This window comes from Phalacrocorax carbo, unplaced genomic scaffold, assembly GCF_963921805.1.
Source record: "Phalacrocorax carbo unplaced genomic scaffold, bPhaCar2.1 SCAFFOLD_63, whole genome shotgun sequence".
Classification (NCBI taxonomy): Eukaryota; Metazoa; Chordata; class Aves; order Suliformes; family Phalacrocoracidae; genus Phalacrocorax; species Phalacrocorax carbo.
Genome location: NW_026990423.1, coordinates 551780 through 565727, shown reverse-complemented (window position 1 = coordinate 565727; position 13948 = coordinate 551780). Strand labels below are relative to the sequence as shown.

General features: G+C 56.5%; 1 long non-coding RNA gene across 2 annotated transcripts in view; it reads right to left on the bottom strand.

Moving 5' to 3' along the window:
- The window catches only part of LOC135311198 (uncharacterized), a 57292-nt gene that overhangs the window by 15376 nt on the left and 27968 nt on the right, over nucleotides 1-13948 (bottom strand). For both annotated transcript variants that reach the window (XR_010370996.1, XR_010370997.1), the window contains exons 2-3: nucleotides 9293-9484; nucleotides 8925-9034 (exon numbers count right to left, since the gene is read on the bottom strand). This is a non-coding gene — a long non-coding RNA (uncharacterized LOC135311198). The remainder of the gene's footprint in view (nucleotides 1-8924; nucleotides 9035-9292; nucleotides 9485-13948) is intronic.

Genomic DNA, 13948 nt, shown 5'->3' with positions numbered 1-13948 from the left:
GAACAGGGCAGAGAGGGAAGAAAGAAGCCACAGGGACAGGGAGCCTAGACAGCCAACGACAGAGGGAAGGGGCCGGGGAGGGAACACCACAAAACGAACCACGGGGCTACGTGGTACAGAGCATGAGCAGGGAGGGAATTAACAATTAGGGACAGGGAGCCAGAGGAAAAAGAAAATACACCAAAGGGGAGACGGAGAGCAACAGGAATCGCAATGCGTACAGAAAGAAGAGAGAGAACCAATTCTAAAATAGGGACATGGGGAAGCCAGAAAGGACAAAAGCTACAGGCTACAGGGCAGAGAGGGAAGAATTAACGAATAGACACAGAGAGCTGGGCAGAAAGAGACGGAGAAAGGCTAAAGATCACACGGCCACCAGGGAAGAGAGGGAGGAATTTAAAAAACAGGGGCAAGAAGCCAGAGAGAGGGAGGGAGAGGCAACAATAAAATGGGGACGGGCCACAGGGCAGCGAGGAGGGAACCGAGGAATGAGAAAGAGGCCAAAGAGAACACAATGTAGTATGGAAAAAAGGAACAGCGGCCTAGGGGGAAGGAGGAATTAAAGATCAGGCACTGGGAGGCAGACAGAGACAAACGAAGAAACAAGTGAAAACAAACCAACAGCAATGGGCTAGCAAGACAGAGAGGGAGGAAACTGGGCAATAAATCATAGCAGCAAGGAGCTGGACAGAGAGAGATGAGGACAAACAAACAGCACGGGTCTACGTGACAGAGAACGTGGAATTAGAACACAGAGAGGGAGCCTGTCAGAGGTGGAGATAAAAGCAGCAGAGAGAGGGGAAGAGAGGCAGCAGAAAGTGGGAAGAGCAGGACAGAGACCAAGAAAGAACGATGAGGAGCAGGCTGGAAACACACAAAGAACCTGGGGCAGGCAGCACGACAGCGAGGGAGGAATGAAGACTAGGGGCAGAAAGCTGACAGAGCAAGATGGAGAAAGACAAGAAAAGCGACAAGAACAGGGCAGAGAGGGAAGAAAGAAGCCACAGGGACAGGGAGCCTAGACAGCCAACGACAGAGGGAAGGGGCCGGGGAGGGAACACCACAAAACGAACCACGGGGCTACGTGGTACAGAGCATGAGCAGGGAGGGAATTAACAATTAGGGACAGGGAGCCAGAGGAAAAAGAAAATACACCAAAAGGGAGACGGAGAGCAACAGGAATCGCAATGCGTACAGAAAGAAGAGAGAGAACCAATTCTAAAATAGGGACATGGGGAAGCCAGAAAGGACAAAAGCTACAGGCTACAGGGCAGAGAGGGAAGAATTAACGAATAGACACAGAGAGCTGGGCAGAAAGAGACGGAGAAAGGCTAAAGATCACACGGCCACCAGGGAAGAGAGGGAGGAATTTAAAAAACAGGGGCAAGAAGCCAGAGAGAGGGAGGGAGAGGGAACAATAAAATGGGGACGGGCCACAGGGCAGCGAGGAGGGAACCGAGGAATGAGAAAGAGGCCAAAGAGAACACAATGTAGTATGGAAAAAAGGAACAGCGGCCTAGGGGGAAGGAGGAATTAAAGATCAGGCACTGGGAGGCAGACAGAGACAAACGAAGAAACAAGTGAAAACAAACCAACAGCAATGGGCTAGCAAGACAGAGAGGGAGGAAATTGGGCAATAAATCATAGCAGCAAGGAGCTGGACAGAGAGAGATGAGGACAAACAAACAGCACGGGTCTACGTGACAGAGAACGTGGAATTAGAACACAGAGAGGGAGCCTGTCAGAGGTGGAGATAAAAGCAGCAGAGAGGGGAAGAGAGGCAGCAGAAAGAGGGAAGAGCAGGACAGAGACCAAGAAAGAACGATGAGGAGCAGGCTGGAAACACACAAAGAACCTGGGGCAGGCAGCACGACAGCGAGGGAGGAATGAAGACTGGGGCAGAAAGCTGACAGAGCAAGATGGAGAAAGACAAGAAAAGCGACAAGAACAGGGCAGAGAGGGAAGAAAGAAGCCACAGGGACAGGGAACCGAGACAGGCAACGGCGGAGGGAAGGGGCCGGGAAGGGAACACCACAAAACGAACCACGGGGCAACGTGGTACAGAGCATGAGCAGGGAGAGAATTAACAATTAGGGACAGGGAGCCAGAGGAAAAAGAAAATACACCAAAAGGGAGATGGAGAGCAAAAGGAATCGCCATGCGTACAGAAAGAAGAGAGAACCAATTCTAAAATAGGGACATGGGGAAGCCAGAAAGGACAAAAGCTACAGGCTACAGGGCAGAGAGGGAAGAATTAACGAATAGACACAGAGAGCTGGGCAGAAAGAGACGGAGAAAGGCTAAAGATCACACGGCCACCAGGGAAGAGAGGGAGGAATTTAAAAAACAGGGGCAAGAAGCCAGAGAGAGGGAGGGAGAGGCAACAATAAAATGGGGACGGGCCACAGGGCAGCGAGGAGGGAACCGAGGAATGAGAAAGAGGCCAAAGAGAACACAATGTAGTATGGAAAAAAGGAACAGCGGCCTAGGGGGAAGGAGGAATTAAAGATCAGGCACTGGGAGGCAGACAGAGACAAACGAAGAAACAAGTGAAAACAAACCAACAGCAATGGGCTAGCAAGACAGAGAGGGAGGAAACTGGGCAATAAATCATAGCAGCAAGGAGCTGGACAGAGAGAGATGAGGACAAACAAACAGCACGGGTCTACGTGACAGAGAACGTGGAATTAGAACACAGAGAGGGAGCCTGTCAGAGGTGGAGATAAAAGCAGCAGAGAGAGGGGAAGAGAGGCAGCAGAAAGTGGGAAGAGCAGGACAGAGACCAAGAAAGAACGATGAGGAGCAGGCTGGAAACACACAAAGAACCTGGGGCAGGCAGCACGACAGCGAGGGAGGAATGAAGACTAGGGGCAGAAAGCTGACAGAGCAAGATGGAGAAAGACAAGAAAAGCGACAAGAACAGGGCAGAGAGGGAAGAAAGAAGCCACAGGGACAGGGAGCCTAGACAGCCAACGACAGAGGGAAGGGGCCGGGGAGGGAACACCACAAAACGAACCACGGGGCTACGTGGTACAGAGCATGAGCAGGGAGGGAATTAACAATTAGGGACAGGGAGCCAGAGGAAAAAGAAAATACACCAAAAGGGAGACGGAGAGCAACAGGAATCGCAATGCGTACAGAAAGAAGAGAGAGAACCAATTCTAAAATAGGGACATGGGGAAGCCAGAAAGGACAAAAGCTACAGGCTACAGGGCAGAGAGGGAAGAATTAACGAATAGACACAGAGAGCTGGGCAGAAAGAGACGGAGAAAGGCTAAAGATCACACGGCCACCAGGGAAGAGAGGGAGGAATTTAAAAAACAGGGGCAAGAAGCCAGAGAGAGGGAGAGAGAGGGAACAATAAAATGGGGACGGGCCACAGGGCAGCGAGGAGGGAACCGAGGAATGAGAAAGAGGCCAAAGAGAACACAATGTAGTATGGAAAAAAGGAACAGCGGCCTAGGGGGAAGGAGGAATTAAAGATCAGGCACTGGGAGGCAGACAGAGACAAACGAAGAAACAAGTGAAAACAAACCAACAGCAATGGGCTAGCAAGACAGAGAGGGAGGAAACTGGGCAATAAATCATAGCAGCAAGGAGCTGGACAGAGAGAGATGAGGACAAACAAACAGCACGGGTCTACGTGACAGAGAACGTGGAATTAGAACACAGAGAGGGAGCCTGTCAGAGGTGGAGATAAAAGCAGCAGAGAGAGGGGAAGAGAGGCAGCAGAAAGTGGGAAGAGCAGGACAGAGACCAAGAAAGAACGATGAGGAGCAGGCTGGAAACACACAAAGAACCTGGGGCAGGCAGCACGACAGCGAGGGAGGAATGAAGACTAGGGGCAGAAAGCTGACAGAGCAAGATGGAGAAAGACAAGAAAAGCGACAAGAACAGGGCAGAGAGGGAAGAAAGAAGCCACAGGGACAGGGAGCCTAGACAGCCAACGACAGAGGGAAGGGGCCGGGGAGGGAACACCACAAAACGAACCACGGGGCTACGTGGTACAGAGCATGAGCAGGGAGGGAATTAACAATTAGGGACAGGGAGCCAGAGGAAAAAGAAAATACACCAAAAGGGAGACGGAGAGCAACAGGAATCGCAATGCGTACAGAAAGAAGAGAGAGAACCAATTCTAAAATAGGGACATGGGGAAGCCAGAAAGGACAAAAGCTACAGGCTACAGGGCAGAGAGGGAAGAATTAACGAATAGACACAGAGAGCTGGGCAGAAAGAGACGGAGAAAGGCTAAAGATCACACGGCCACCAGGGAAGAGAGGGAGGAATTTAAAAAACAGGGGCAAGAAGCCAGAGAGAGGGAGAGAGAGGGAACAATAAAATGGGGACGGGCCACAGGGCAGCGAGGAGGGAACCGAGGAATGAGAAAGAGGCCAAAGAGAACACAATGTAGTATGGAAAAAAGGAACAGCGGCCTAGGGGGAAGGAGGAATTAAAGATCAGGCACTGGGAGGCAGACAGAGACAAACGAAGAAACAAGTGAAAACAAACCAACAGCAATGGGCTAGCAAGACAGAGAGGGAGGAAATTGGGCAATAAATCATAGCAGCAAGGAGCTGGACAGAGAGAGATGAGGACAAACAAACAGCACGGGTCTACGTGACAGAGAACGTGGAATTAGAACACAGAGAGGGAGCCTGTCAGAGGTGGAGATAAAAGCAGCAGAGAGAGGGGAAGAGAGGCAGCAGAAAGTGGGAAGAGCAGGACAGAGACCAAGAAAGAACGATGAGGAGCAGGCTGGAAACACACAAAGAACCTGGGGCAGGCAGCACGACAGCGAGGGAGGAATGAAGACTGGGGCAGAAAGCTGACAGAGCAAGATGGAGAAAGACAAGAAAAGCGACAAGAACAGGGCAGAGAGGGAAGAAAGAAGCCACAGGGACAGGGAACCGAGACAGGCAACGGCGGAGGGAAGGGGCCGGGAAGGGAACACCACAAAACGAACCACGGGGCAACGTGGTACAGAGCATGAGCAGGGAGAGAATTAACAATTAGGGACAGGGAGCCAGAGGAAAAAGAAAATACACCAAAAGGGAGATGGAGAGCAAAAGGAATCGCCATGCGTACAGAAAGAAGAGAGAACCAATTCTAAAATAGGGACATGGGGAAGCCAGAAAGGACAAAAGCTACAGGCTACAGGGCAGAGAGGGAAGAATTAACGAATAGACACAGAGAGCTGGGCAGAAAGAGACGGAGAAAGGCTAAAGATCACACGGCCACCAGGGAAGAGAGGGAGGAATTTAAAAAACAGGGGCAAGAAGCCAGAGAGAGGGAGGGAGAGGCAACAATAAAATGGGGACGGGCCACAGGGCAGCGAGGAGGGAACCGAGGAATGAGAAAGAGGCCAAAGAGAACACAATGTAGTATGGAAAAAAGGAACAGCGGCCTAGGGGGAAGGAGGAATTAAAGATCAGGCACTGGGAGGCAGACAGAGACAAACGAAGAAACAAGTGAAAACAAACCAACAGCAATGGGCTAGCAAGACAGAGAGGGAGGAAACTGGGCAATAAATCATAGCAGCAAGGAGCTGGACAGAGAGAGATGAGGACAAACAAACAGCACGGGTCTACGTGACAGAGAACGTGGAATTAGAACACAGAGAGGGAGCCTGTCAGAGGTGGAGATAAAAGCAGCAGAGAGAGGGGAAGAGAGGCAGCAGAAAGTGGGAAGAGCAGGACAGAGACCAAGAAAGAACGATGAGGAGCAGGCTGGAAACACACAAAGAACCTGGGGCAGGCAGCACGACAGCGAGGGAGGAATGAAGACTAGGGGCAGAAAGCTGACAGAGCAAGATGGAGAAAGACAAGAAAAGCGACAAGAACAGGGCAGAGAGGGAAGAAAGAAGCCACAGGGACAGGGAGCCTAGACAGCCAACGACAGAGGGAAGGGGCCGGGGAGGGAACACCACAAAACGAACCACGGGGCTACGTGGTACAGAGCATGAGCAGGGAGGGAATTAACAATTAGGGACAGGGAGCCAGAGGAAAAAGAAAATACACCAAAAGGGAGACGGAGAGCAACAGGAATCGCAATGCGTACAGAAAGAAGAGAGAGAACCAATTCTAAAATAGGGACATGGGGAAGCCAGAAAGGACAAAAGCTACAGGCTACAGGGCAGAGAGGGAAGAATTAACGAATAGACACAGAGAGCTGGGCAGAAAGAGACGGAGAAAGGCTAAAGATCACACGGCCACCAGGGAAGAGAGGGAGGAATTTAAAAAACAGGGGCAAGAAGCCAGAGAGAGGGAGGGAGAGGCAACAATAAAATGGGGACGGGCCACAGGGCAGCGAGGAGGGAACCGAGGAATGAGAAAGAGGCCAAAGAGAACACAATGTAGTATGGAAAAAAGGAACAGCGGCCTAGGGGGAAGGAGGAATTAAAGATCAGGCACTGGGAGGCAGACAGAGACAAACGAAGAAACAAGTGAAAACAAACCAACAGCAATGGGCTAGCAAGACAGAGAGGGAGGAAACTGGGCAATAAATCATAGCAGCAAGGAGCTGGACAGAGAGAGATGAGGACAAACAAACAGCACGGGTCTACGTGACAGAGAACGTGGAATTAGAACACAGAGAGGGAGCCTGTCAGAGGTGGAGATAAAAGCAGCAGAGAGAGGGGAAGAGAGGCAGCAGAAAGTGGGAAGAGCAGGACAGAGACCAAGAAAGAACGATGAGGAGCAGGCTGGAAACACACAAAGAACCTGGGGCAGGCAGCACGACAGCGAGGGAGGAATGAAGACTAGGGGCAGAAAGCTGACAGAGCAAGATGGAGAAAGACAAGAAAAGCGACAAGAACAGGGCAGAGAGGGAAGAAAGAAGCCACAGGGACAGGGAGCCTAGACAGCCAACGACAGAGGGAAGGGGCCGGGGAGGGAACACCACAAAACGAACCACGGGGCTACGTGGTACAGAGCATGAGCAGGGAGGGAATTAACAATTAGGGACAGGGAGCCAGAGGAAAAAGAAAATACACCAAAAGGGAGACGGAGAGCAACAGGAATCGCAATGCGTACAGAAAGAAGAGAGAGAACCAATTCTAAAATAGGGACATGGGGAAGCCAGAAAGGACAAAAGCTACAGGCTACAGGGCAGAGAGGGAAGAATTAACGAATAGACACAGAGAGCTGGGCAGAAAGAGACGGAGAAAGGCTAAAGATCACACGGCCACCAGGGAAGAGAGGGAGGAATTTAAAAAACAGGGGCAAGAAGCCAGAGAGAGGGAGAGAGAGGCAACAATAAAATGGGGACGGGCCACAGGGCAGCGAGGAGGGAACCGAGGAATGAGAAAGAGGCCAAAGAGAACACAATGTAGTATGGAAAAAAGGAACAGCGGCCTAGGGGGAAGGAGGAATTAAAGATCAGGCACTGGGAGGCAGACAGAGACAAACGAAGAAACAAGTGAAAACAAACCAACAGCAATGGGCTAGCAAGACAGAGAGGGAGGAAATTGGGCAATAAATCATAGCAGCAAGGAGCTGGACAGAGAGAGATGAGGACAAACAAACAGCACGGGTCTACGTGACAGAGAACGTGGAATTAGAACACAGAGAGAGGGAGCCGGACAGAGAGGGGCCGAGAGAAAAATCTAGACAGGCTACAGTGGGCAGAGGCAGGAATTAAAACCTAGGGACAGGGAGCTGGACAGAGAGAGATGGAGATCACAGGGAACAGCGGCGGGTGCAGGAAGAACAGGAATTCAAGAATAGGGAAAGGGAGCTGGACAGAGAAGAACTCAGAAAGGCAAGAACAGTAGCAGGGTACAGAGCAGAGAAGACGAATAAAAAGCGCGGGGGGAGCGTTGAGGCAGACAGAGAGATTAAGAAAATGTCACGGGCTACGTGGCAAAGCAGGAGGAATTCAGAAACGGGGACGGGAACCAAGGAAGAGTGAGTTGGTGAAGGATAACGGGCATTAAAAGTGAGGGACGGGGAGCTGGGAAAAGCGAGAGGCAGAGAAAAACAGGATCACACAAAGCCAAAAAAGAAGAAACAGAACAACAGGAACAAGTGTAACCAAAGCGATGAAATCAATCAACCAGAGACGTTGTTACACTATGGGAACATGGAGCGTACGAATCAGTGTATCTGTTGATCTGCATTTTAGTCCCTAGGTAATCATTAATGTGAACAGAACAATAGGCAATGTGCTTCTGTCAGAAAAGGATGACAAAACGCGGTTTCGTGTAGCGGACTGAGAAAACTAGCCAAGACTGGCAAGATTAAGAGCCAAGAAGGTAAAAGGTAATTCCGGCAGGGGGAAGATCGCGACCACCGACTCACGGACCACCACCGACTCAAGTAACACCACCTACTCAGAAGAGGACAACCGAGCCTGCGCAGTAATTTACATAAGGAAAGAGCAAGTTTGTACCAATCAGTAGACAGGACAATAATGAATATGTCTGACTACGTAAAATTTTGAGCTATAAATTGTAGGGGAAAGGTGCGTGAGGTACGCACGTTAGGAGGAGCGATCCCCCGTGCATCTGGCGCCGTGAATAAAGAATGCCTGCTCTTTAATACTAAATTGGAGTTACAGAGTTGTTTCCAATTTTACCACGTTTTTCAGTAACACAGGGAGTCACACCAAGAGAGCCAGAGAAAGACAAAATACCGACAGGCTACAGGACAGAGCAGGAGGAATACAAAAAAACAGAGCCAGAGCCAGGGAGAGAGAGGGAGAGAAAGAAAAAGTAGCCACAGGCTACAGGACAGAGAGAGGGAGGACTGAAAAGACAGGGAGGCAGGGAGCCACTCAGAGCGAGATGGAGAAAGACTGTGCGGGGGGGGGGAGCGCAAAAAAAAAAATTTTGCAGCAGGTAAGGAAAGAGAGGGGGCCAGGGGAGAGACAGGGAGGGCCCAGGATGCACAAGAGAGGCAATGGGGCCCCAGTGGCCCAGGACTCACCGTGACTCTCGCTCTCAGCGCTGCTGGCACAATTTAGCCGTTCAGATGCTTGTTTCCCCTTCTCTCCTCCCTGCCTCTTCTGCAGCTCCAGACTCTAGGCCATCCTCCACCTAAAGAGAATACATGGGTGTCTTACAGCTCTTACAAGATGAGGCTTCCTAGGCACGTGGCCTAGCTCGCTCGTGCACTACACGCCCGTACCGAACTCCGGGTTACGCGTACAGACCCTGCGGTGCACGTCGGTGGCCTGGCCCGCTGCGGGCTACGAAGGGGGATCCTCCCTCCCTCACCTGCAGGGACAGGCTCTCTCTTGCCTGCGGCAGGAAGGCAGCTGTCAGCCAGAGCGCCTTCAGTTTCTTCTGCTTTACCTTTCGTTGGCGTCTCCAGCTTCAGCCGAGGCAGGTCCTGTCCACAGCCGGGAAGGGCTTTGTCTATCCCTTTTCAGCCCCGCGCTGCAAGGACGGCGAGGCCGGGCAGAGAGAAGCCACGCGAGCCTGAGACGGCCACAGTCAACGGCATCCCCGGGGGAAGGACAGACAACCACGTCCGCAGCAAGGTCTCTGGGAGAGGGAAAGAAGAAAGAGCGACCATCATTACCGTCGATCGACCCTGGCCAAAGCCTCTCCTTGCGCAGGGGGCTTCTGGACCCCCCGCTCCTTCCCTGCGCTAGTGCTAAGGGCCCCTGCGCCGAGGGGGAATCCAGTGCGCTAGAGGGCCGGCTCGCTGCCTTCACGACAGGGCCTGGGGACGGCCTAGGCCTACGCAGCACGCTTCAGGAGAGGTGCCGGGGCTGCGGGCAGGCGCGTGGGGCGAGGGCGGGGGGGGGCAGGCGCGCGGGGAGGGGGAGAAGGGGCAGGCGCCGGAGGGGGGGGCAGGCGCCGGAGGGGGGGGCAGGCGCGCGGGGGGGGGGGGCAGGCGCGCGGGGGGGGGGGGCAGGCGCCGGAGGGGGGGCAGGCGCGCGGGGCGAGGGGGTGGGGGGGGGGGCAGGCGCCGGAGGGGGGGCAGGCGCGCGGGGGGGGGGGCAGGCGCCGGAGGGGGGGGCAGGCGCGCGGGGGGGGGGGGCAGGCGCGCGGGGGGGGGGGGCAGGCGCCGGAGGGGGGGGCAGGCGCCGGAGGGGGGGCAGGCGCGCGGGGCGAGGGGGTGGGGGGGGGGCAGGCGCCGGAGGGGGGGCAGGCGCGCGGGGTGAGGGGGTGGGGGGGGGGCAGGCGCCGGAAGGGGGGCAGGCGCGCGGGGGGGGGGGGCAGGCGCCGGAGGGGGGCCAAGCGCGCAGGGCGAGGGGGTGGGGGGGGGCAGGCGCCGGAGGGGGGCCAAGCGCGCAGGGCGAGGGGGTGGGGGGGGGGGGCAGGCGCCGGAGGGGGGCCAAGCGCGGGGCGAGGGGGTGGGGGGGGGCAGGCGCCGGAGGGGGGGCAGGCGCCGGAGGGGGGGCAGGCGCCGGAGGGGGGGCAGGCGCGCGGGGCGAGGGGGTGGGGGGGGGCAGGCGCGCGGGGCGAGGGGGTGGGGGGGGGCAGGCGCGCGGGGCGAGGGGGTGGGGGGGGGCAGGCGCGCGGGGCGAGGGGGTGGGGGGGGGGGCAGGCGCCGGAGGGGGGGCAGGCGCGCGGGGCGACGGGGTGGGGGGGGCAGGCGCGCGGGGCGAGGGTGTGGGGGGGGGGCAGGCGCGCGGGGCGAGGGGGTGGGGGGGGCAGGCGCGCGGGGCGAGGTGGTGGGGGTGGGCAGGCGCGCGGGGCGAGGGGGTGGGGGGGGGGGCAGGCGCCGGAGGGGGGGCAGGCGCGCGGGGCGACGGGGTGGGGGGGGGGGCAGGCGCCGGAGGGGGGGCAGGCGCGCGGGGCGACGGGGTGGGGGGGGGCAGGCGCCGGAGGGGGGGCAGGCGCGCGGGGCGAGGGGGTGTGGGGGGGCAGGCGCCGGAGGGGGGGCAGGCGCGCGGGGGAGGGGGTGGGGGGGGCAGGCGCGCGGGGCGAGGGAGGGGGGGCAAGCGCGCGGGGCGAGGGGGGGGCAGGCGCGCGGGCAAGGCGGGCCAGGGGAGGCTGAGGGGGAGCTCCGGTGAGCCGGGGAGGCGGCCATCTTAGGCGTCCTGGGCAGGGGAAAAGAGCATCATCCTCCTCCCTTCTGTCAGCTCTCGGGGAACTCACCGCTTCTCGGGGAGCGGCCGCACCTGGAAGCCCCCAGAAATCAACACGAATCCAACCCCAAAAATACACCTCGCGGTCCGTACGCGGCACGGCCGCCCGCCACCCGAGCGCCGGAACACCGCGCCTCCCGCCGCGCCCCGGCGAACCACGTGACAGGGCCGGCGGCCGCGCGCCACAAGGACTACAGCTCCCGGCACGCCGCGAGCCCGCCCTCCCCGCTCTCTCACCCTGCGGGGCACCGTTCTTCCCGCCGATCCACCCGGAAGCCCCACCGAGCCCTCAGCACAGCCTCGCTCTCCCCACCGCCCGCTCCGACCCGGCGCTGCCCCGCCGCAGCCCTCCTCGGGGCTTCACCCGGGACCCAGCCGTCCACCACCCAGCCCCCGCTCACCTCCTCCGTCGCTACAGTCGCAGCCCGCTGACGCTCGGCCACAGCTCCGCCCCGCTCCGCCCTCGGCTCACACTGGCCCCCCGGAGCAGGGCACCACCCCTTTTCCAGGTAGGAGCCGGCACCGGCAGCCCCACTGCCCGCACCTGGGGCTCCTCCATCCAGACCCCGCCCACAGCTGAGGCGCAGCAGCAACGGGGGGCCCCCTCCCCTCACCCCCACAGTGCACCACCTCCTCCCCGGGCTCCATCACAGCCCCTTGCCCCACGCCAAGGGAGCGCAAACGCAGGCCCGAGGGCAAAGGAGAGGGCAGGTGTTTGTGCAGGCAGCGCGCATGTAACAAGTCCCAGGAGCGATTCGTGGCTCAGGGTCCCCAAAGCTCCCCCTGCCCCCAGGCCACCTCGGCCGCCATTGCCAGAGCCGCACGGAGCTGGTTTTGGCTAGGATAGTGCTCATTTTCTCCATAGTAGCTAGGAAAGGATAAGTTTTGGATTTATGTTCAAAACAGCGTTAACAATGTAGAGATGTGCTGAGCACTGCTTCCACAGTCAGAGCCTCTTCTGGTTCTCTCAGTGCCCCACCAGCAAGTAAGCTGGGAGAGGACACAGCTGGGAAAGCTTTCCCAGCTAACTGACCAAAGGGATATTCAATACCATTTGACATCACGCTGAGTACATGCAGCTGGGGAAGAAGGGGGAGTCCTTAGGGGCTACGGCATTTCACTCCCTAAGTAACCATTACACTTGACAGAGCCCTGCTTTCCCAGAGAAGGCTCAACACCTGCCCACCGAAAAGGAGGAGTGAATTAATTCCTTGCTTTGCTTTCACGCACAGCTGTTGCTCTACCTATTAAACACCCATGATTTTTCTCACTTTTACCCTTCCAGCTCTCTCCCCCAGCCCACTGAGGGTGGAGTGAGCAAGCAGCTCCCTGGTGCAGAGTTGCCAGCTGGGGCTAAACCACGGCACACGCTTGTCCTCGTTGGGCAGGGAGCGGACCGTCCATTACCTGGCTCCTGGAGCGACGGGCTGCTGGGCAGAGGGGGAGGCCACCAAAGGTAAGGAGCAGGGCACAGGACAGTAGGAAGAGAGAAGAGAAAAGCGGCATGCGGCTGGACGGGGCGGGGGGGGTGTGTGCATGTAGTGAGAAGGCACAAGGCAGGGAACAGGACAGCCAGAGAAGGACAGGGAGCCTGACTGAGGTGGAGATAAAAGCAGCAGAGAGAGGGGAAGAGAGGCAGCAGAAAGTGGGAAGAGCAGGACAGAGACCAAGAAAGAACGATGAGGAGCAGGCTGGAAACACACCAAGAACCTGGGGCAGGCAGCACGACAGCGAGGGAGGAAAGAAGAATAGGGGCAGGAAGCTGACAGAGCAAGATGGAGAAAGACAAGAAAAGCGACAAGAACAGGGCAGAGAGGGAAGAAAGAAGCCACAGGGACAGGGAGCCGAGACAGCCAACGACAGAGGGAAGGGGCCGGGGAGGGAAAACCACAAAACGAACGACGGGGCTACGTGGTACAGAGCATGAGCAGGGAGGGAATTAACAATTAGGGACAGGGAGCCAGAGGAAAAAGAAAATACACCAAAAGGGAGACGGAGAGCAAAAGGAATCGCAATGCGTACAGAAAGAAGAGAGAGAAACAATTCTAAAATAGGGACATGGGGAAGCCAGAAAGGACAAAAGCTACAGGCTACAGGGCAGAGAGGGAAGAATTAACGAATAGACACAGAGAGCTGGGCAGAAAGAGACGGAGAAAGGCTAAAGATCACACGGCCACCAGGGAAGAGAGGGAGGAATTTAAAAAACAGGGGCAAGAAGCCAGAGAGAGGGAGAGAGAGGCAACAATAAAATGGGGACGGGCCACAGGGCAGCGAGGAGGGAACCGAGGAATGAGAAAGAGGCCAAAGAGAACACAATGTAGTATGGAAAAAAGGAACAGCGGCCTAGGGGGAAGGAGGAATTAAAGATCAGGCACTGGGAGGCAGACAGAGACAAACGAAGAAACAAGTGAAAACAAACCAACAGCAATGGGCTAGCAAGACAGAGAGGGAGGAAATTGGGCAATAAATCATAGCAGCAAGGAGCTGGACAGAGAGAGATGAGGACAAACAAACAGCACGGGTCTACGTGACAGAGACCGTGGAATTAGAACACAGAGAGGGAGCCTGTCAGAGGTGGAGATAAAAGCAGCAGAGAGGGGAAGAGAGGCAGCAGAAAGAGGGAAGAGCAGGACAGAGACCAAGAAAGAACGATGAGGAGCAGGCTGGAAACACACAAAGAACCTGGGGCAGGCAGCACGACAGCGAGGGAGGAATGAAGACTGGGGCAGAAAGCTGACAGAGCAAGATGGAGAAAGACAAGAAAAGCGACAAGAACAGGGCAGAGAGGGAAGAAAGAAGCCACAGGGACAGGGAACCGAGACAGGCAACGGCGGAGGGAAGGGGCCGGGAAGGGAACACCACAAAACGAACCACGGGGCAACGTGGTACAGAGCATGAGCAGGGAGAG